General features: G+C 44.1%; 1 pseudogene; it reads right to left on the bottom strand.

Moving 5' to 3' along the window:
• The window catches only part of LOC127429638 (diacylglycerol kinase beta-like), a 71689-nt pseudogene that overhangs the window by 13280 nt on the left and 36611 nt on the right, over positions 1–21798 (bottom strand).

Below are 21798 nucleotides of genomic sequence, written 5' to 3'. Positions count from 1 at the left end.
AGTGATAATGGAGTGGTGCTCTACAACCCAAGCCACATCTGTGAAAAGTAAAGTAAATATAAATATTTGTGCTACATATCAACTCAAGATGTTTATATCTCCATTGACAACTGCCTTGGAGTGGCTTTGGAGATGCAATTTTAATTTGTCCAGTCTTGTCTGCTTAAACACGCTTGCCATGGAAAAAGGTTTTGCATTGCTGCAACTGAGGTCATTTTTGACCTCTACGAATCGTAATATGCCTCTACAAGGGGAAAAATGCACAACACGCAATGCTCAATTTCGGGAACTCTGACCAACGCAACAAACCATCGCTCAAGAGTATTTGTAAGCTACCAATAACTCACAAACCATAGACCTAAACAAAAACTAAACAAAAGAGAACAACCCATATATATATATATATATATATATATATATATATATATATATATATATATATATATATATATATATATAAAAGCTTCAGTGACTTTATGGCAATGCCTATTTACAAAACCAAAGGGTCATCGAAATGTCCCCAGAAAAATATTTGATTTAATAAAGTATGACAAAATATTCAAGCTTCAATTACAATAACAAGAAACACACCTAAAGATTCAGTAGTAAGCAGATAAAAACTAAGCATTAATATATAGATTCATTGTTCACCAAATAATGATAGATTTATTAAGATATTACGAAGACAACAACTCACCGCCATGATTGTTGTTTTGTCATTAGCGCCACCCTAACCTCCGGCCTGAGACTGCTGGCCAGATGGATAACATTGCAATGATCTGCTTCAAATACAACACTATGAGAACGAGCAAAATGATTGACAGGTGGAAAGCGTCAATGTCCGAGGTCTGCGGACACATTTTTGTTTGCTGTTTACAAAGTATACAGCTGTCACAGAGACTGGTGAGATATCTCAGGACAATTATTTCAATATCTTTAAGGAAGTAGGAACCTTTTTTGCATACTTTCCATGAAAAAAATCACTTACAGCACCTTTAAATTAGACCGATCTAAGTTTTTATGCAACTGACTGAAAAAGACCAACATTTTAGACGATTAAGCAGTAAGACTAGTCTAAAAAAGTTTTATGCAACCGGCCCTGGATCTAGGCATTTAGGGGTTTAGTCTTGGTCAAGGCCATCTTGGTCTGGATCTAGGTCTCAAAGGGTGTAGTCTGGGTCTTAGGTGGTCTGTTACTGGTATGGGTTTTGGAGGGACAGGTCTTGACCCCAACTCTTAAATTTAAAACTGAAGTGTGTAATTCAGCAAGTTTTTGCGCCACTATCGTTACCATGCTGAATTTCAAATAATAATGACTTCAAAGAGGTTTTCTAAAAACCACCCTACCACACCCCACCTGTTGCTGGACAAACAAGTAGTCCGCCTAAAACACACGCCATTAGTTGAGCCAATGTTTCTGTGTCGGGATGGTCAGGATGCTCAATCAAACAAAGCAATATTTTAAAAGGACCACACAGCCATGGTGTTTTCACTTTGGTGGAAAATCAATCTAGGAATCACTTATTTATGGTTAAATATTAAGCAGGGATGGGAGAAAGCATTTTAACATTGGAAAAAATTCACAAATCACCACTGAAGCCTTCCCTATTCCACCCAGACCTTCTTTCTTTGCACATGCACACACATAACCAAGCCGTGTGCACCTGATAATGGTGTTTTCTTGTCACCTGTTGTTTTTTTCTGTGTGAACGAACAGCTCGGCTTCGCTCCTGACGCACACGGAGTGACAGGCATAGGGAGGGCTGAGGTGCGAAGGGGGGGGGGGGTGCTTGGTGGGGGGGGGGGGGGGTTGGGGCTTTCACACAGTGTGTCAGGGGACATCAGTACCCCCAGTGCAGCCCACGTCCATGCTGAATAATTCAGCCCACCTCCATTACCTTCCACATGAGGAGGCCTGTCTCCTAGCGTCACCAGCGGGGCCACTCAACTGCTCCCGAAAGGTCAGCCTCTACCCCATCTGAGAGCCGGGCCTCAGGGGCTAATGCACTCCCTATTTTCCATCCAGAAAATGCTCCCTCGTCTAATCTGACAAGCCCAGGACTCTCACCTTCAGAGCTCCTTCAGCTGAAGGCATATCTGGAAAGGCTTTCAAAACCACCAGCAATGCGTCCAGGCTAAGTGCCTTCTCTGGTCCAATCATGGGCTCGCAGTTGCCTTTTCATGCCAATCAATTGATCTTTTCTTCCAGAGTAAATGGAATAGAATGGAGCATAAAGGGTTGAAGCTGAGCCCTGCTTTGATTTTTCTGGAAGCCGATTTTATTTCCGAAGCACCCCGCTCCCACTTTGGCCCATTTGAGAGACGTAGCAAAGAAGCCAAGATGCAGCAGGATATTAGAGCAAACATGCATGATACAAATGGATGCATTTATCAGCAGCTGACTCGTATTAACTGAAATTAAAGAGTGCAAGGGGCTGGGCGAACTGTACAAATGGCCACAGACTAACGACACAAACCCTGAAATAATGGATCGGTTCTTTGGGTTTAACTGAGGAGGACAGATTAAGGAGTTTAATGAATGAGATACTATGGCCTGATGTAATGTACAGATATTGAAAAAAGATGATAGGAATGAGAATACTCATAGTTATACTATAGGCCAGTGGTTCTCAGCTAGGATTACTTCAGGACCTAGATTTTACATTGGGCAATATAGTGGTGACCCAACACGTTACCAAAATTCTTTATTGTACTAGATTACACAAAAATATCAATAAAATCAAAAACAGAAATTGAATATTACTGTGAACTGTATAGGCCGAATTAAGAACACGATATAGGCTGAATGGGAAAACTTAGTTTTTTCAGTTTTAGATTGAGCATTTTACATGCATGATCTTACACCGATTGTGCTTAATAAGCATTATATTTATTACCACAAAGATTCAATTTTGACTTGCCCCTCCTTTTCTGCCCCTCCTTCTCTTTGAAAAAAGCAAGAATATGGGTTACACTGAGGCACTTACAATGGAAGTGAATGGGGCCAATCCATAAACATTCAAATGCTCACTGTTTCAAAGGTATAGCCACAAGACGTAAACAATATGCGTGTTAACATTACATCATTTATAATTTAGTGTGATAAAATTGCTTACTAAACTTTTCTGTGTAAAGTTATAGCCAACTTTACAACTTCATTGCCATGATGATGTAATGTCAACAAACCCTAAAACGACTGTAAAACTGTTGATCTAAACAACTTTACAGCTCAAATAATACATGCGTTTTAACAGAAGAATTAATGTTAGTACATTCACTAATTTATAAGCTTCACATTTTGGCCTTTAAACCCTCCAAAAAAATTGCCACATGCCATTCTATTCCATTCTAAGTGCCTCACTGTAACCATTTTATTTATTTTTTTTTAAAGAAAAGGAATGAAGAGTTGAAATTAACTTTTGAGGTAATCAACATTATGCCAAAAATGCTGTGAATTGAGCTTAACTTGTTAACTTGAACCCGGAAAATTCCTTTAAGATAAAAATAATTTTCCTTTTTCTTGTTAAGGTCATAAACGGTTAAAGCAAAAACAAATGGCACACGTACATTTTAATCAATAACCCTGAATTCGTATTGAATGTAAACACCTTAACTAGTGTACTTTACGGCTTATCCATTGTGTGCAAGTGTTTATGTTTTGATGTCAAACAGAGTCTCATGAAAACATGGGTCTTGCGTTGTCTGATTTGTTTTTAATAAGCTGGTTTTGGTAATTATCAGCATCTTAGATTGCATGCAAACATACTCACTGTCTTCATAGTTTATCTTCAAACATCATACTTACCGACATTCAGAGTTTGTTTCTAAATCTCTCTTGAAATTTTATAGTTTCATGTTGTTGACTGCCAATAGTTCACTACACTAAACACATTGTTTATTCTTTGCAGGTAAACCCATATTTAATGTAGTCTGGGTTGTTTATTTTTTCTCCTTTCATACAGCAGTTCCCTATCTGTCACTCACTCGACGTTGTGTCGATGTAGTGACACAAGGGGTCACTCTTGGGAGCCCGAGACACCTCTGGTCTTTGATAAAAGGCCAATGAAAATTGGCGAGTGGTATTTGCATGCCACTCCCCCGAACATACGGGTATAAAAGGAGCTGGTATGCAACCACTCATTCAGATTTTCTCTTTGGAGCCGAACGGTCATGCTCATTGAGCTGAATATTACTGTTCATTCACCTCTGCTGGATCTGATGGCACGTTTCAGCGGCTTCTCCCTCCTCTGCACTGGTGCACTGCAGAGAACGCCCCTGGGCGCTTCGGCAGAAAAATAAGAGAGTATATTTTCTGTAAGAGCTTTTCCTCCTCTAAAAGAGTATATATTTCTCTAAAAGAGCGGCACACATGGAACGTCTTTTTAAAGATGCGTCTTTTTAAAGATGCGTCTTTTTAAAGATGCCTTTTTATTGTGTGTTATTCCTGGTTGCGATCATTATCTCTCAACTTCGGATGGTCATGATCGCTGTCTTTTGTGTCGGGGCGTGACACCATGGCAATGTTGTGGTCGCGGCTTGCTTTCGTAAGAAAGGTCCTTCTACCTATGGGTATGAGGACAGCACGGCTAGAACTGGGGGCGATTTGGGGACCCCAATGGGATCGTCTCCGCCGGGTATCCCCCCGCGGACCTCCCATTCCCCAGCACGCTCATCTGCCCCAATCGGGCTTCCGGATGAGTTCTCCGGCTTGTCTCACGGCGAGTCTGGCTTCTTGATCGGAGCCCGCGAAGATGATGAGCTCTCGAACGCAGCATCGGAGAGCGGGCTTGTCCAGTCGGATGCAGAAGCCTCAGCTGGGCTTACCCTTTCGGGGACGATTGCCCAGTCACAGGCCGAAATGATGGACATGCTTTCCCTGGTGGCCACGAGCGTCGAGTTAGAGTGGAACCCTCCACTCTCCCCTGAACCCTCATGGCTTGATGATTGGTTCCTGGGCTTGTGGCGCCGCTCAAAGCAGCCATGCCCCGCTCCAGTGCCATTCTTCCCGGAAGTGCACAAGGAGCTGACGAAGTCATGGGAGGCACCTTTTACTGCCCAGCCCCGATTCCGCAGTTCCCCTGCTCTCACTACCCTCGATGGCGGGGTGGCCAGGGGCTATACGGCGATTCCCCCAGTGGATAAGGCACTCACGGTGCACCTATGCCCGCAGAGTGCCGCCACCTGGCACAGATGCCCTAAGCTCCCGTCCAAGCCCTGTAGGCTCACGTCGTCCCTGACGCTAAAGCCTACAGTGCTGCTGGACAAGCCGCCACTGCCCTGCACACCATGGCTCTCCTGCAAGTCCACCAAGCCAAGGCATTGAAAGAACTGCACAAGGGTAGTTCTGCCCCAGATTTGATGCAGGAACTGCACTCGGCGACCGACCTTGCTCTCCAAGCGACGAAGGTCACAGCTCGGGCGGATGATGGCCACACTAGTGGTTCAGGAGTGCCACCTTTGGCTCAACCTGGTCGAGATGGGCGAGGCCGACAAGACACGGTTCCTTGCAGCCCCCATTTCCCAGGTGGGCCTATTCGGCGAAACCATCAAGGACTTTGCCCAGCAGTTCTCGGCAGTGAAGCAGCGGACGGAGGCAATCCGGCACATCATGCCCCAGCATGGCTCAAGATCCCGCACCCCGTCTGCTCATTGCCACGGGTGTCCCCCTGCGGTGACTGCACCGGCTCCGCCGCAGCCCTGATCCGGACCGTCTGACTTGGCTACGCGATTCAGTTCACCAGGCGCCCGCCCAGGTTCAGCGGTATTCACCTTGGTCAAGAGCGAAAACGCTGCCACCTTGCGTGCGGCGATTGTTACCCTCCTACGGAATGGCGCGATAGAACCTGTGCCTCCAGCCGAGATGAAGAAAGGGTTTTACAGCCCCTACTTCATCGTACCGAAAAAAGGCGGTGGGTTGCGGCCAATCTTGGACCTGCGAGTACTGAACTGGGCTTTACACAGACTCCCGTTCAAGATGCTGATGCAAAAACGCATTCTGGCGAGCGTCTGGCATCAAGATTGGTTCACGGCGGTAGACCTGAAGGATGCGTACTTCCACGTCTCGATCCTTCCTCGACACAGACCTTTCCTGCGGTTTGCATTTGAGGGTCAGGCGTATCAGTACAAAGTCCTCCCTTTCGGCCTATCCCTGTCTCCTCGCGTCTTTTTGAAGATTGCAGAGGCTGCCCTTGCCCCGTTAAGGGAGGTGGGCATTCACATTCTCAACTATCTCGATGACTGGCTAATCCTAGCTCACTCTCGAGACATGTTGTGCGCACACAGGGACCTGGTGCTATCACACCTCAGCCAACTAGGGCTTCGGGTCAACTGGGGAAAGAGCAAGCTCCTCCCGGTTCAGAGCATCTCTTATCTTGGTTTGGAGTTGGACTCAGTCTCCAGTCTCCTTACAAACGAGCGCGCCCAGTCGGTGCTGGCCTGTTTGAAGGCGTTCAAACAGAAAACAGCGGTTCCACAGAAACTTTTTCAGAGGCTCCTGGGGCATAAGTCACCCTCGGCGGTGGCCACCCCGCTCGGGTTGATGCATATGAGACCGCTTCAGCACTGGCTCCAGACTTGAGTCCCAAGATGGGCATGGCGCCGCGGGACATATCGCGTGGCCATCACGCCGGTCTGTCACCGTCTTTTCAGCCCTTGGACCGACCTCTCGTATCTACGGGCAGGTGTTCCTCTAGAACTGGTCTCCAGGTGCATCGTGGTCATGACAGATGCCTCCAAAACGGGCTGGGGCACTGTTTGCAATGGGCACACAGCCGCCGGCCTCTGGACAGGCCCGCGACTGCATTGGCACATCAACTGCCTGGAGTTGTTGGCAATTCTGCTCGCCCTGCGGAGGTTCCGGCCGTTGATCCAGGGCAAGCATGTGTTGATTCGGACAGACAACACGGCAACGGTAGCATATGTCAACCACCAAGGCGGTCTGCGCTCTCGTCGTATGTCACAACTCGCCCACCGTCGTCTCCTCTGGAGTCAGCAGCACTTCAAGTTGCTGCGGGCCACTCACATCCTGGGAAACCTCAACACTACAGCGGACTCACTGTCACGGCAGGTTACCCTCAGGGGAGAGTGGAGACTCCACCCTCAGGTGGTCCAGCTGATTTGGAGTCAATTTGGATGGGCACAGGTGGACCTGATCGCCTCCCAAGAATCATCCCACTGCCTGCTCTGGTACGCCCTCACCGAGGCTCCCCTCGGCATAGAGGCGCTGGCACACAGCTGGCCCCCTGGCAAATGCAAATATGCATTTCCCCCAGTGAGCCTGCTTGCATAGACCCTGTGCAAGGTCAGGGAGGACGAGGAGCAGGTCGTCCTGGTAGCACCTTACTGGCCTACCCAGACATGGTTCTCGGACCTCACGCTCCTCACGACAGCTCCCCCCTGGCGAATTCCTCTGAGGAAGGACCTTCTTTCTCAGGGACGGGGCACCCTCTGACACCCATGCCCAGACCTCTGGAATCTCCATGTCTGGCCCCTGGATGGGACGTGGAAGACCTAAGTGGTCTACCACCTGTGGTGGTAGACACGATCACTCAGGTTAGGGTCCCCTCTATGAGGTGCCTGTATGCCTTTAAGTGGCGTCTGTTCGCTAAGTGGTGTTCTTCCCGACGCGAAGACCCCCAGAGATGTGCAGCCGGATCAGTGCTTTCCTTCCTGCAGGAGAGGTTGGAAGGGAGGCTGTCCCCTTCCACCTTGAAGGTGTACATTGCCGCCATAGTAGCACACCATGACGCAGTCGACGGTAAGTCCTTAGGGAAGCACGACCTGATCATCAGGTTCCTAAGAGGCACCAGGAGGCTGAACCCTTCCAGACCGCACCTTATTCCCTCATGGGACCTCTCTGTAGTTCTTCAGGGTCTACAGAGAGCCCCCTTTGAGCCTTTGCCGTCAGCCGAGCTTAAGGCACTCTCCTTGAAGACTGCCCTCCTGACTGCGCTCACTTCCATCAAGAGGGTAGGTGACCTGCAAGCATTCTCTGTCAGCGAAACGTGCCTGGAGTTCGGTCCGGGTTACTCTCATGTGATCCTGAGACCCTGACTGGGCTATGTGCCCAAGGTTCCCACCACCCCTTTTAGGGACCAGGTGGTGAACCTGCAAGCACTGCCCCAGGAGGAGGCAGACCCAGCCCTGTCGTCGCTGTGTCTGGTGCGCGCTTTACGCATCTATTTGGATCGCACGCAGAGCTTTAGAACCTCTGAGCAGCTCTTTGTCTGCTTTGGTGCACAGCGGAAAGGAAGCGCTGTCTCCAAGCAGAGGATCACCCACTGGCTCATTGACGCCATAACTATGGCATATGCCAGCCAGGACATGCCGCCCCCGGTAGGGCTACGAGCCCATTCTACCAGGGGTATAGTGGCTTCCTGGGCCCTGGCCAGGGGTGCCTCTCTAACAGACATTTGCAGAGCAGCGAGCTGGGCAACACCCAGCACCTTTGCAAGGTTCTACAACCTCCAGGTGGAACCGGTTTCGTCCCAGGTAATGGCATGCAACACAAGTGGATAAGCCCTGGATAGCCGGCCGGGTGTATCGCTTGCACATAGCGCCTTCCATCTCCTTTTGAGCTGAAGACGTGCGCCATTAATTCCCAGTAGTGTTCACAAGTTTGTTCCCTGGTTGACTTCCTCCGAGCCCTGTGGCAGTCGAGTTTTCGGAGAGATTTGCTGATGGCCCAGTACATGCGCTAACTAAGAGTCCTGTTCTAGGGTAGGTGCTCCGCATGTGGCGGTTCCCTGTAAGGCTAACCCCATGCGATATATATCTTCCGCTAATTCGTTTCCCTGTTGGCAAACTGCATCATCCTTGGGCAGAGCCCCTCTGCCCCAGTCTCCATATTTGTAGTAACTCCTCCCCCATTGGGCAGGATCTACCTTGAAGACTCTCCACATGGTTGGAAAGACCATGTGACGTATCCTTCCACTTAAATTTCCTCCCCTCTCTTTGGGTGAGGTGGGGTCTCCGCTGTGTCTTCCCCTTGGGAGGAACACCCCCCAACTAGACCTGGCGGCCCAGTCGGATAATCCCCCTTCTTTTTTAGGGAGTGGAAAAAGAGAAGGGGAAAAGAGGCCACGACTGGGTTAAGCCTGTCTCTATCTTTTGGGTAGTCGACTTGTCCCGAAAGGGCCGTTCGACACTCATAACTATGTTGGGGGAGGTTACGTGTCGACCTGGTGTGCTGGCTATGAGGCACACAGTAGTCTGCCCACCACACACCGCCAGTTCATGTAACACAGTTCAGCCAATTGTGGTATAGGGACCCCTAGTGTCACTATATCGACACAAAGTCGAGTGAGTGACAGATAGGGAATTTCATGGTTACTTGTGTAACCTCTGTTCCCTGATGGAGGGAACGAGACGTTGTGTCCCTCCTGCCACAATGCTGAACTACCTGCTGAAATGGCCGGACCTTATATCGGCTCCTCAGCATAAAACCTGAATGAGTGGTTGCATACCAGCTCCTTTTATACCCATATGTCCGGGGGAGTGGTATGCAAATAACACATCCCAATTTTCATTGGCATTTTATCAAAGACCAGAGGTGTCTCGGGCTCCCAAGAGTGACCCCTTGTGTCACTACATCAACACAACGTCTTGTTCCCTCCATCAGGGATCGGAGGTTACACAAGTAACCATGACATTTTGTTTATGGCTTTCAAGAAAATCATGCAACCTATCCATTTTTAAATCTACCAATTTCGGCCTGTTTCTACCAATTGAGAGTTGAATTTGCAACAAAATACTGTAGAATTTGATTGGACACTCATTTTTTTATGTCAACCACAAATATATCTGGGAAGCTTATTTATTTTGATTTTCCATAACTTCACCACATTACATGGTTTGTTGCATTTTATTCTTAGTTTTTTCCCCTACTGTACATGACCTTGTCAGAACAGACTTGTGACCCATTTTTGGGTCACGGCTCACCAGCTGAGAATGACTGCTATAGGTTTATATCCTTTTAACCCTTATTGACTGGAAAAAGCTGCAAAACCAGGGATCACAGGTCTTAAAAAGCACAAAGTAAACTCTTCTACCTCCGGAAACAAGAAAGTCTTTGTCTAACTGACAATCTCTTTCAAATGGGTGATTTCTCATAAGGGAACCTCAAGAACTCTGATTTTAAGAGTCCAACAGGCTCTGATGTTTCACCCTTCACTCTGCTCTTTGTGATCCAAAACATTCCCATGATAACACCCCAAAGAGATTCTGTAAAACAGCAATCAATGCTCTCACAGCAGGCACGATACATAAACTTTCCCCAAAGTGGTGACAACCATCGTACACATTTTTAGATTAGTGAACAGGGTTCTGCCTCGATAATCCTCCAGAGAGGGAACATCTATCTGTTTATCTCAACAACAAGGGTCCTTGCTAGTTCTTTGCAGGAAGAGCAGCCAACAAGTGCATAGCATATATGGGAACTTCATCAATATTGTCTAAAAAGCATCCCAGGTGGAAACTTCATAAAGTTGGATGAGAGAATGGCCAGAGTGTGCAGAACTCTAATCTAAGTGTGGCTACATTAAAGAAGGACACATTTTGTGAGAGTTTTGATTTGTTAACATTTTCTGATCTCTACATGATTACCATATTTCCATTTAGGATTTCCATTCTAATTAATAGTTTTGATGACTTTATAATTATTATTAAATGTAAATATTAATTTTGATTTGTTGTGTACATCCAAGTGTTTGCTTGAACTTCACTTGAAAACCGAACAAATGTTGTGTTATGTAAAAATGTAATTTGGATGATTGATTATGGCAGTAATTTTAGTCCTGTAAAAACTACCCTCACGCACGGCTAGTAGACTAGCTACTAGACTTATGTGACTGAAAGTCTGCTATTTTAGAAAGTACAGCCCTGCAGTTATTGAAATTACTGTGGCGCATTTGAGTCAGCTCTGATCAGACAGGTCTGTTCACCGACCCTCGCACAAGCTTTTACAGAGCAACTGACAATCCCAAACATTGACATTAAACTGGTCCTTCATTGCAAAAAAAAAAAAAAAAAACACTTGCAATGATTCAATGTGTCACTGGTGAAATATTCATCATGAAAGAAAAGTTTCCCCAAAGTTGCCTTTGATTAATTGGGAATGAGGACAAGGACTTTGCTCCAACACATTTTAAACCTTTTCAGAGGACAGTAAAAGGTTTTGTTAAAGGTGATCCTTAAAGGAATAGTTCACATGTGCACAGAGCTCTGTACGTGCACTCTGCCCATGTACATGCACTCTGTGCATACGTCAAGCGCAAGGAAGTGTAATCGAGCTCCAAATCAGGATTGCGCCTAGGAAACTGCAGAAGGCACGATTTATAGTGAAAAGGAGCTATATTTTGGTCTGTTTCTCACCCAAATCGCTTTAGAAGACATGGGTTAAACCACTCGAGTCGTATGTATTACCTTTATGTTGCCTTTATGTCCTTTTTGGAGTTTGGAAGTGTGGACCCTATTAACTAGAATTGGATGGATATATTCACATCATATTTAAATCAAAATATCTTTGTTTATGTTCCATGGAAGAAAGAAAGTCATACGAGTTGGAGTTTAGTATGGTAAGTAAATGATGAGAGAATTATAATTTTTGGGTGAACTATTCCTTTAATAACTTTTTAATAAAAAACTATATCAGTAAATAGATTCAATACACAATGAGCCGAAACAGTTGTGCCACTTTTGTATGCTGTCAAGTCAGTGCTATTTGATATTGATCATGGCAGCTGTAATTCATCAAATGATGAAGAGGAGATTTATAAACGTTTATGCACATATCCAGATGAGTAGACGAGCACAGTATCAATATTTTAAAGAGCTGGTTCAGGGGTCTGGATCACACTGGTGGAGAAATGCCGTACAGTCCCAGTAAAGTGTGCCAGATCTCAGTAGTCGGTTGCATCCTCCACAATCTATCGCTTAGAACCGGCCTGCAAGATGGGGAATTGCGTGTGCAAGTTGCATTCAGCACAAATGTTTTGGGGCAAGTTTGTATTGTTACCTGATGTGCATCTTGCATGAATTCTTTTAGTTAATCAGGTGCTAAAACATCCCAGACCCAGCGTGCAAATAAACCACGCTATCAGCGAGTGTAACTCATTCTTAGTGAATTCCCCCCATTATGTCATATAAAGAGTATGTGTGTGTTACCTTGAACAGCAAACATGAGTTCTTTGGGGTCAACAATTGTGGTCTTCTTTTCTGGAAACGTATTACTTGTTCAACGTTGGCCTCTCTGTTTCTTGCTCTCTCCACATAGGATGGAGCCCCCGTGTATGCTGGGAATGATCAGGACGGTGATACCCTCCAATGAAATGTTGTTAAGGTTCATGTTGATACCATCACACTTTACAAACATGGGCAAGAGTGGCAAGACAGTGTAAGACAACCCCAAATAAGCATACATTTTGATTTTGTATATGCATAATGTTAAATATTTAGTAAATTAATTAATGGTAACACTTTACAGTAAGGTTCTATTTGTTAACATTAGTTAATGCATTAGGTATCATTAACTAACAATGAACAATAAAGTATATTTGTACAGAATTTCTAATTCTTTGTTAATGTTAATTTATAAAGATACAGTTGTTCATTGTTAGTTCCTAATGCATTAACTAATGTTAATATATACAACTTATTAAAATATTAGTGTTGTTGAAACTAGCACCAACTAAGATAAATATCTGCTGAAAAAGTGGTTCATTGTTAGTTCATGTTAACTAATGTAGTTAACTAAAGTTAACGAATACAACCTTATTGTAAAGTGTAGTCTTGTAAAGATTCAGTGAGAATCTAGACAAATAAAATTTGTAGACAAACTTTGAGGTTGGCTTGAAAGAGCATGGTCTGAAAGTTCAAAAAAAAAAAAAAAAAAAAAAAAATTAAAAGCTTAATTAGTTTGTAAGTTAGTTAGTTAGTTAGTTCCAGACAGACAGACAGACAGACAGAAAAGAAAGACTGATAGACTTATAGATAGATAAACTTATGGATGGATGGATGGCATGTTTCATCACTTAGCATGGTCTTGCTAACACATTTTAGAATGATATTAGCATGTTGCTAGCATGTTTTATAACTTAGATACTTGGTTACTAGGGTGATATCAGTTGGTTGAAATGCAGTTACCAGGGTGATACTCGAAAGGCTCCTTGCTAGCCTGAGTCAAATGTGCCAACCCAGAAGTCTCTACGATGTTCTGGTGTAGAGATATGTGTTTTGCAACTCGGTTGCTAGGGTAAACCCCCTCTGGCTGCTAGACATTTACCGGGGTAATACTCAAAAGGCTCCTTGTTAGCCTGTGTCAAATGACCCAACCCAGAAATCTCTATGATGTTCTGGTGCAGAGATATGTGTTTTGCTAATCTGTTGCTAGGTTAACCCCATATTGTTGCTAAGCAGTTACCAGGGTGATCCTCAAAAGATTCCTTGCTAGCCTGAATCAAATGACCCAACCCAGAATTCTCTATGATGTTCTGATGCAGAGATATGTATTTTGCTACTTGGTGTCTAGGGTGAGCTCATTTGGTTACTAGGAAGTTACCAGGGATCCTCAAAAGATTCCTTGCTAGCTTGAGTCAAATGACCCAACCCGGAAGTCTCTACGATGTTCTGGTGCAGAGATATGTGTTTTGCTAATCTGTTGCTAGGGTAACCCCATCTGGTTGCTGGGCAGATACCAGGGTGATACTTAAAAGGTTCCTTGCTGGAGCTGGATATCTTGCTGGATATCTGTTATAGTATTTTTCCTCCTGTGGGGTCAAGACTAGTTCAGAAGTTGCCTGGGATATCAAAGGGTGTGTGTGTGTCTGTGGGCGGGTTTGGGTGGTTTACGAGGACATTTTTTAGGTTACAAACTGGTAATTACAAGGGTATTATGCTATAAATGTGGTTTATGAGGACATTTCTAGTGTCCCCATAAGGGATTCAAATCGCTTAAAAAACATACTAAACTATGTTTTTTTTTTTTGTTTGTTTTTTTTGAAAATTTAAAAATGCAGAAAGTTTTTTGTGAGGGTTAGGTTTAGGGGTAGGGTTAGGGGATAGAATCTATAGTTCGTATAGTATAAAAATCATTGCACATATGTGCTCATCTAATGGTTGGACAGGCTCCTGAACACTTTAACTTTTTTGTAACCTCATCAATTCATTCCTAATGGTCGGTCATTTCTGACCTAGAACACCACAGGTGTGTGTGTATGTGCACATGTCCGAGCACACACAAACTCACCAACACACCCCCACAAGCTCTTTCGATTCCCAGGCCACCACTGAACCTTTGCTGCATAGGTAAAAATCATACAAAACTTGCCTAGGAAACCAAAAGGTGTGTGTGAATGTTTATGTGAGTGTATGTGTGTGGGTGTGTGTATGAGTGTGTACACATGTCCAAGGAGTTTATGTGTGCAAGTACACATGCACATATGTGCTCATCAGATGGCTGGACAGGCTCCTGAACACAATTTTTTTTTACTTTTTTTGTAAACAATGAATGGGCCCCGCCCATTAATAAAACCTATAAAATGTAAAGACAATAGTCCAGATTTTTTGTTTTCAGATACCATGTGTGTACAAAGTCAAGGAATTTGATTCTAATTGGATTAAGTAAAAGAAACAAACAAAACAAAAAACAATTAAATTCATAAAAAAAAAAAAAAAAAAAGTAGTCAGATACATAACAATCGCTAGTGAAAAGATTCCAACATCTAAAAGAGATTATCAGAGCAATTCAGGATCTTACGTAAAATGAAATGTTTTGTGTTGAAGACCGTATGCTACAGATTTGTTTCCAGAGGTTCTGCAGGGGGTGTGTAAGTGTTAGAAAAGTGAGAAGACATGTGGAGTCGCACTCATTCTCATTACCTCCACCTCAACATAATAATGCAGCTTCTTGCAGGTGGCTTAGAAGGTCTCTGCGGTTCCAAACTCAAAGTACCAAAGTTTATTCTTCTTACTAAAAACAAGGAACACATGAAAAGATGTCAGTATTTAATGTATGAGGTGTTATCTATGGATCAGGCAATCATTAAGGCAAGGGTTGCTGTGGTATAATGGTTAAAGAACTGGTTCTTGTGTGTGACTGATTGCAGTGTGTTGCAATGTTTCGAACTGAATGGCATGAGTTGAGTTTTGATAGCTACGGCAGAAGGGAAGATTTCCAGTACATAACGACTCAAAGTTCTGTCTGTTCCTCACACATCCCTTTTGTATGTCTTCACAAAACTTGGAATATAGCACAAAACAAGGACTACTTTTATTATCCTTCAACAACATAAATGACAAACAGAGTTTGATTTGATTTAAGTTGATACACAATGGTTGTCTGGTCTTCATCTTTGCATGTGAAAAAAACAAAACAATGATAAGATATTCAGGTTGACTCAAAAAGTGAGACTGAAGCACATGGCAAAGACCCCTATTATCTCAGAGCCCAGCTAGGACCCGCAGAGGGTAATCTAGCTGCCCCTTCAATTAAGAGTAAGCTGTGGAGCCGGACCCCTGTCCCCACCCCACCCCACACAAAGTCCCTCTGGGACCAAGATCATGATCAGTGACCTCAACTGAACAACTCACCATCTGTTTTCATTACCAACACACACACACACACCTGAACCTTAAGCAGCAGGATCCAAACCACAAAAACCAAGTGTTTTAGAGAATTAGAGAATTACACAAACCCAGTCATAAAAAGGGAATCTGATTAAAATAAAAAGTATCATAGAATGAATAGAACATTTTAACTGGTGTGAAAAAAACAAAAAACAAAAACAATTAAATACATTAAATAAAATTCCTATTATGCGGTAAATTGCCATGCCCCCATCATATGTCTTAATATTTTGGATTTAATAACAAGCAGTCAATATTTAAAGATGGAAAGTTAGTTATCTTTAATTCACAATACCACAATAAAGTGAACAAAGGGGTTAATTTTAAATAATTTCACTAGTAGTTTGAGCAGATGTTGCCATTTTTGCCTTGTCTCCCAATGCTTTGCAATAACTTCTAAAATGAAAAACTGTCAAATTATTGAGTAGTATTACAGCCGTTTCTGTTCCATAGAAATGTTTCAAACAAAACATGTTTTCTTGAGAACATCCTTGTTTTAACTGATGCATTTCATGTAATAATCATGTTGGGAAAACAACAGCACCCACATCAATAATTATTAGTCAAGTATTCAAATGAATCAGTAAATGTTCATAAGTAAGTTTATGAATTGTAGTGTGCAATAGTTGGTTTCTCACTTTAAAACATTTCATCTTGTTCGATAAAATACTGAAATCTGTATAATATCAAAATTTCAAAAGATTGTAATAAAAGACATAGATAATCTTTTATCATTTACACAGATTATCTTAAATCCTGTTAGGTTCCATCCTGTTAGCCATGCCTTTTAGGCATTTTCTTGCCATTGTGTAAATCAAGTTCCCTATCTGTCACTCACTCGACGTTGTGTCGATGTAGTGACACTAGGGGTCACTCTTGGGAGCCCGAAAAACTTGATAAAAGGCCAATGAAAATTGGCGAGTGGTATTTGCATTTGGGTATAAAAGGACCTGGTATGCAACCACTCATTCAGATTTTCTCTTCGGAGCCGAACGGTCGATGTTCATTGAGCTGACTGTTCATTCACCTCTGCTGGATCTGACGGCGCATTTCAGCAGCTTCTCCCTCCTCTGCACTGGTGCACTGCAGAGAACGCCCCTGGGTGCTTCGGCAGAAATAAAAGAGTATATTTCTCTAAAAGAGCGGCACACACGTAACGTCTTTTTAAAGACGCGTCTTTTTAAAGATGCCTTTCCGTTTGTGTGTAATTCCTGGTTGCGGTCGTTATCTCTCAACTTCTGATGGTCACGATCGCTGTCTTTTGTGTCTGGGCGCGACCCACGCGGAGACAGCTTTCGTGGATGTGTCATGTACTCATTGCGAGAACATGACCATGGCAACATTGCGGTCGCGGCTTGCCTTCATAAGAAAGCAAGTCAACCCAGCGGCTTCCCACCTCGGTCCTTCTACCTACGGGTATGAGGCCAGCGGGGCTAGCACTGGGGGTGATTTGGGGACTCCAATGGGTATCCCCCCACGGACCTCCCATTCCCCAGCATGCTCGTCTGCCCCGATCGGGCTTCCGGATGAGTCTGCCGGCTCATTTCACGGTGAGTTCGACCTCTTGTTCGGAGCCCGCGAAGCTGATGAGCTCTCGAGCACAGCGTCGGAGAGTGGGCTCATCCAGTCGGACACGGAAGCCTCAGCTGGGCTCCACCCTTGGGTACGGTCACCCAGTCACAGGCTGACATGGAAATGACGGACATGCTTTCCCAGGCAGCCACGAGCGTCGGGCTAGAGTGGAACCCTCCGCTTTCCCCTGAACCCTCGCGTCTCGATGATTGGTTCCTGGGCTCGCGGTGCCACTGACAGCCACGCCCCACCCCAGTTCCTTTCTTCCCGGAAGTGCACGAGGAGCTGACAAGGTTGTGGGAGGCACCTTTTACTGCTCGGTCCCGATCTTTCAACTCCCCCGCCCTCACTACCCTCGATGGTGTGGCGGCCAGGGGCTATTCGGCGATTCTCCCGGTGGATAAGGCGCTCGCGGTGCACCTATGCCTGCAAAGCGCCGCCACCTGGCGTGGGCGCCCAAAGCTCCCGTCCAAGGCCTGTAGGTTTATGTCGTCCCTGACGGCCAAAGCCTACAGTGCCGCTGGACAAGCCGCCTCTGCCCTGCATGCCATGGCTCTACTGCAAGTCCGCCAAGGCGCTAAAGAAACTGCACAAGTGTAGTTCCACCCCGGGATTGATGCAGGAGCTGCGCTCGGCGACCGACCTTGCTCTCAGGGTGACAAAGGTCACGGCGCGGTCTCTTGGGCGGGCAATGTCCACCTTGGTGGTCCAGGAGCGCCACCTTTGGCTCAACCTGGTCAAGATGGGAGAGGCCGACAAGGCACGGTTCCTTGCTGCCCCCATTTCGCAGGTTGGCCTATTCAGAGACACCATCGAGGACTTTGCCCAGCAGTTCTCGGCGGTGAAGCAGCAGACGGAGGCTATCCAGAACATCCTGCCCCGGCGTGGCTCAAGATCTCGCACCCCGCCTGTTCGTCGCCAAGGGCGTCCCCCTGCGGTGACTGCACCGGCTCCGCCGCAGCCCGCCCCTGCGGCCCGGCCCCGGCGTGGAGCCTACCGCAGGAAGCAGATGCCCCCCGTCTCATGGCCGGTCCCCAAGAACCCACGAAAGGCATCGAAGCGCCCCTGAGACGGGCGACCCAGGGACGACGAAACCCACTGCTTTGGAGCTGGTAAGCAGACCACTCCATCCCCTGGTGGAGGGCCGGGAGGAGAATCTTTTGTTGCCTTTTCATTTAATTTCGCTGCATGCCCAAGTGGCTGCGGTACCCAAGAGTTCAGCAAAAGAGCGGTTTCTTTGTTTCCTGGGTCACATACCCAGTGTGCACGGCCGTCATCATGACCACCATCCACCATTCCCACCGTCCACCATTCCATTTCCATTCATAACAGCATTGGGGGAGGTCACGTGTCGGCCTGGTGCGCTGGCTATGAGGCACACAGTGGTCTGCCCGTCACACACCGCCAGTTCACGTAACACAGTTCAGCCAGTTGCGGCGTTTCATATGGGGACCCCTAGTGTCACTGTATCGATACAACGTCGAGTGAGTGACAAATAGGGAATGTCCTGGTTACTTGCGTAACCTCCGTTCCCTGATGGAGGAAACGAGACGTTGTGTCCCTCCTGCCACAACGCTGAACTACCCGCTGAAATGGCGGGACCTTGTCTCAGCTCCTCAGCACAAAACCTGAATGAGTGGTTGCATACCAGCTCCTTTTTACCCGTATGTCCAGGGGAGTGGTATGCAAATACCACTTGCCAATTTTCATTGCCTTTTATCAAAGACCAGAGGTGTTTCGGGCTCCCAAGAGTGACCCCTAGTGTCACTAAATCGACACAACGTCTTGTTCCCTCCATCAGGGAACAGAGGTTACGCAAGTAACGGGGACGTTATATTTAATAAAGTAAATGACTGAGCCTGATCAGAGCATAATAATAATAAAAAATAAATAATAAAAAAATAAAAATAAAAATAAAAAAACTGTATTCCCTTTTATAGAAATGCTTTCTTATATTACAACACAAGAATATTTATTTAAAAAACGTTACTGCATAACAGGCTTTCATGGCTTACATTTTTAGTATTCACTGACAAGGATGTAGAGAGCAATGGTGATTCTTGGCGTTGAGTTTGAAAATCCAGCCTGATCTCATTAATATAAGTAGTTGTTTGTACATTAATATTTGTAAAATTTAAACGTACATGTTTGTATGTTTGGATAGACACTAAAACATACAATAAGGATGTTTGAAAGCATCTAAAACGTAAACTAATATGTAACATTTTTACGTATTTACAGCTTTAGAAACGTAAAATATTGACGAATCCATTATAACTATATTTGAATTCATGAATCGATTATGAATCGGTAAATTTTTACTGTTTTATAGATATTTTAGATCCCTTAACCCTACCCCAGCCTCTAAACATAACCACATTTTGACAATATAAAAACATGGAACAAGTTGATTAATGTACAGTAGCAATAGTTTGTGCTACAATATATTAATTTATATATATATTTGACAGCCACTAATTCAACACCTACTCCTAAACCTAACCATAACCATTCATTAAACATATACTGTAAAATACGTCAGTTAAATTTATTCACTATAATTTATTCAGGAAAATACCAAAATTCAGTATAGTCCAAAGGGCGATGGCTGCATCCAGTGTGCTCCCTGTGCGGTGGAGAGTAGAATTTCAATTATTAATGGTTGTAAATCGTCTCCTGATACACTCCATAACGGAGCTGTCATATCTCATTCAAACATATACATGGCAGAATACGGCATGTCGCAAACGGTCAAGTGACATTTAAGAGCCAATTAGCATTCGACATCACTGCCATAAAACTGCTGGTCGTAATGCTTGAGGTGGCAATTTTAGAATTTTGAAAACGAAACCAGCGCGGGTTGACGGTTACAGCGGGCGTGACGGGGCTGCGGCGGATGGACAAGCAGATTGTTGAATAAAAGGCTTGAATTTGGGTCTGTTCTTCACAGAAAGAAGTCTGAAGATTCAGATTATTACTAGCAAATGTATGGATTAATTTTATTATTGTTTTATGGTGCCTTTTGTGGTTTATTTAGTTTTTTGGCATATTCTGAAAACTCCATTTGTGTCCCATGGCAAACAAAAATAAAATTAAATGCTTAATAAATGATTAAACGATTACAGAGTTTTTATTCATTTTAATATTTTAAAGTTTAGGCTTGGTTAAAGTTATGTAATCCTTTAATACATTGTATAAGGCAGCAGAAATCACACAGAACTGAATAAAACCAATAAAATGTCATATCATAATGTCAATTGCATGAAATAAATGTGATGGCATTTAACTAATCTCATTGATTATAAATTAAATGTAATTAACTGATTAAATCTATGAATTATTCAATATTAATCAATTCAAACAGGACACGTAAACATTTGTATGTTTCTATAGGTGTTAATACTTAAAACGATGCTTAGATGCTGTCAATACGTCAATATTGCTCGTTTCGGTATCTGTGCAAATGTAAGAGATTGCATGTTTGCTAGAACTAAACTGTACGAATACATACGAATTCTCATGAGATCACGTTGCAGCATCAAACATTTACTGTACAGCAATATTGCAATAAGGAAATAAATCTTTTGAACATCAATCTATGCGTCTTTAATTAAAAGGGAGGTGACAGGTATTTTTCCCCTAATTTCACACAGAATTGATTAAATTTATATTAATGGCAGCAGCACCTCTTAAGTGTGCAAAACCTCAATAGCAGCAAAGCATTTATGAATCTGATCAAAAATCGTACTGTAGCATCAGTTGCAAATCCACAACAGGTTATCAATCAGCGGGGGGGTGTTGTCCTTTTAAAACACGCTGATGTGCAGAAACTGCTCAATAAAAAATGGCCCCCTCTTTGTTAGATTTCAGCCTCAACAACCTGGATCTATTAGTATAAGCAGGACAACAATCGCTGAATTATTGATTTCCTCATTAGACTTTTTGTCAGGACCATTAAGCGATGTTAAAAATGAGCTTTCATTAGCCACTTGCAGGAGAACCACGCCGCCTTTCATTTATAATGTGCAACATGGTCAATAGACAGGGAGAGACGCGGAGGAGATCGGGTGTGAGAAACACAGCACACACGCAGAGAGCGGCATCTATATGTAATAACACACACCTCAAAGTGTGAATTACATGTACACACACACACACACACACTACTTCATAGCAGGGTGAGATCAGCTGAAAACTCTCCGCTTAGAGTGTACTTAATATTATAGCACACATTCAGGACATAGCGGATCCCTGATTTAATATATGGACCTATATGTACTGTATGGATAGGACTGCTGATGAAAAGCTGGGTATGGATTAAAACCTAAAGCAGAATGAGTGATAGCATGCTAGCACAAACCATACTTTGTCTGAATGAGAATGGTAACAGTCACAGGTAACTGGCCTTGTGTTGGTCATGAACCTTGCCCAAATAGCCCATTAATTTCAGATTTTTCAAGGAATAGTTCATCCAAAAATGAAAATTCTGTCATTATTTACTCACCCTCATATTGTTTCAAACCCATATGCAGTTTTTTTCCCACAGTGGAATGCAAAAGGAGACTTTTTCGAAGAGTCTTCACACAGAATTTTCCATACATAATT

Source organism: Myxocyprinus asiaticus, chromosome 39 (genome assembly GCF_019703515.2).
Source record: "Myxocyprinus asiaticus isolate MX2 ecotype Aquarium Trade chromosome 39, UBuf_Myxa_2, whole genome shotgun sequence".
Taxonomy (NCBI): domain Eukaryota; kingdom Metazoa; phylum Chordata; class Actinopteri; order Cypriniformes; family Catostomidae; genus Myxocyprinus; species Myxocyprinus asiaticus.
The sequence above is the reverse complement of the archived record's forward strand: the minus strand, read 5'-3'. Positions and strand labels throughout refer to the sequence as shown.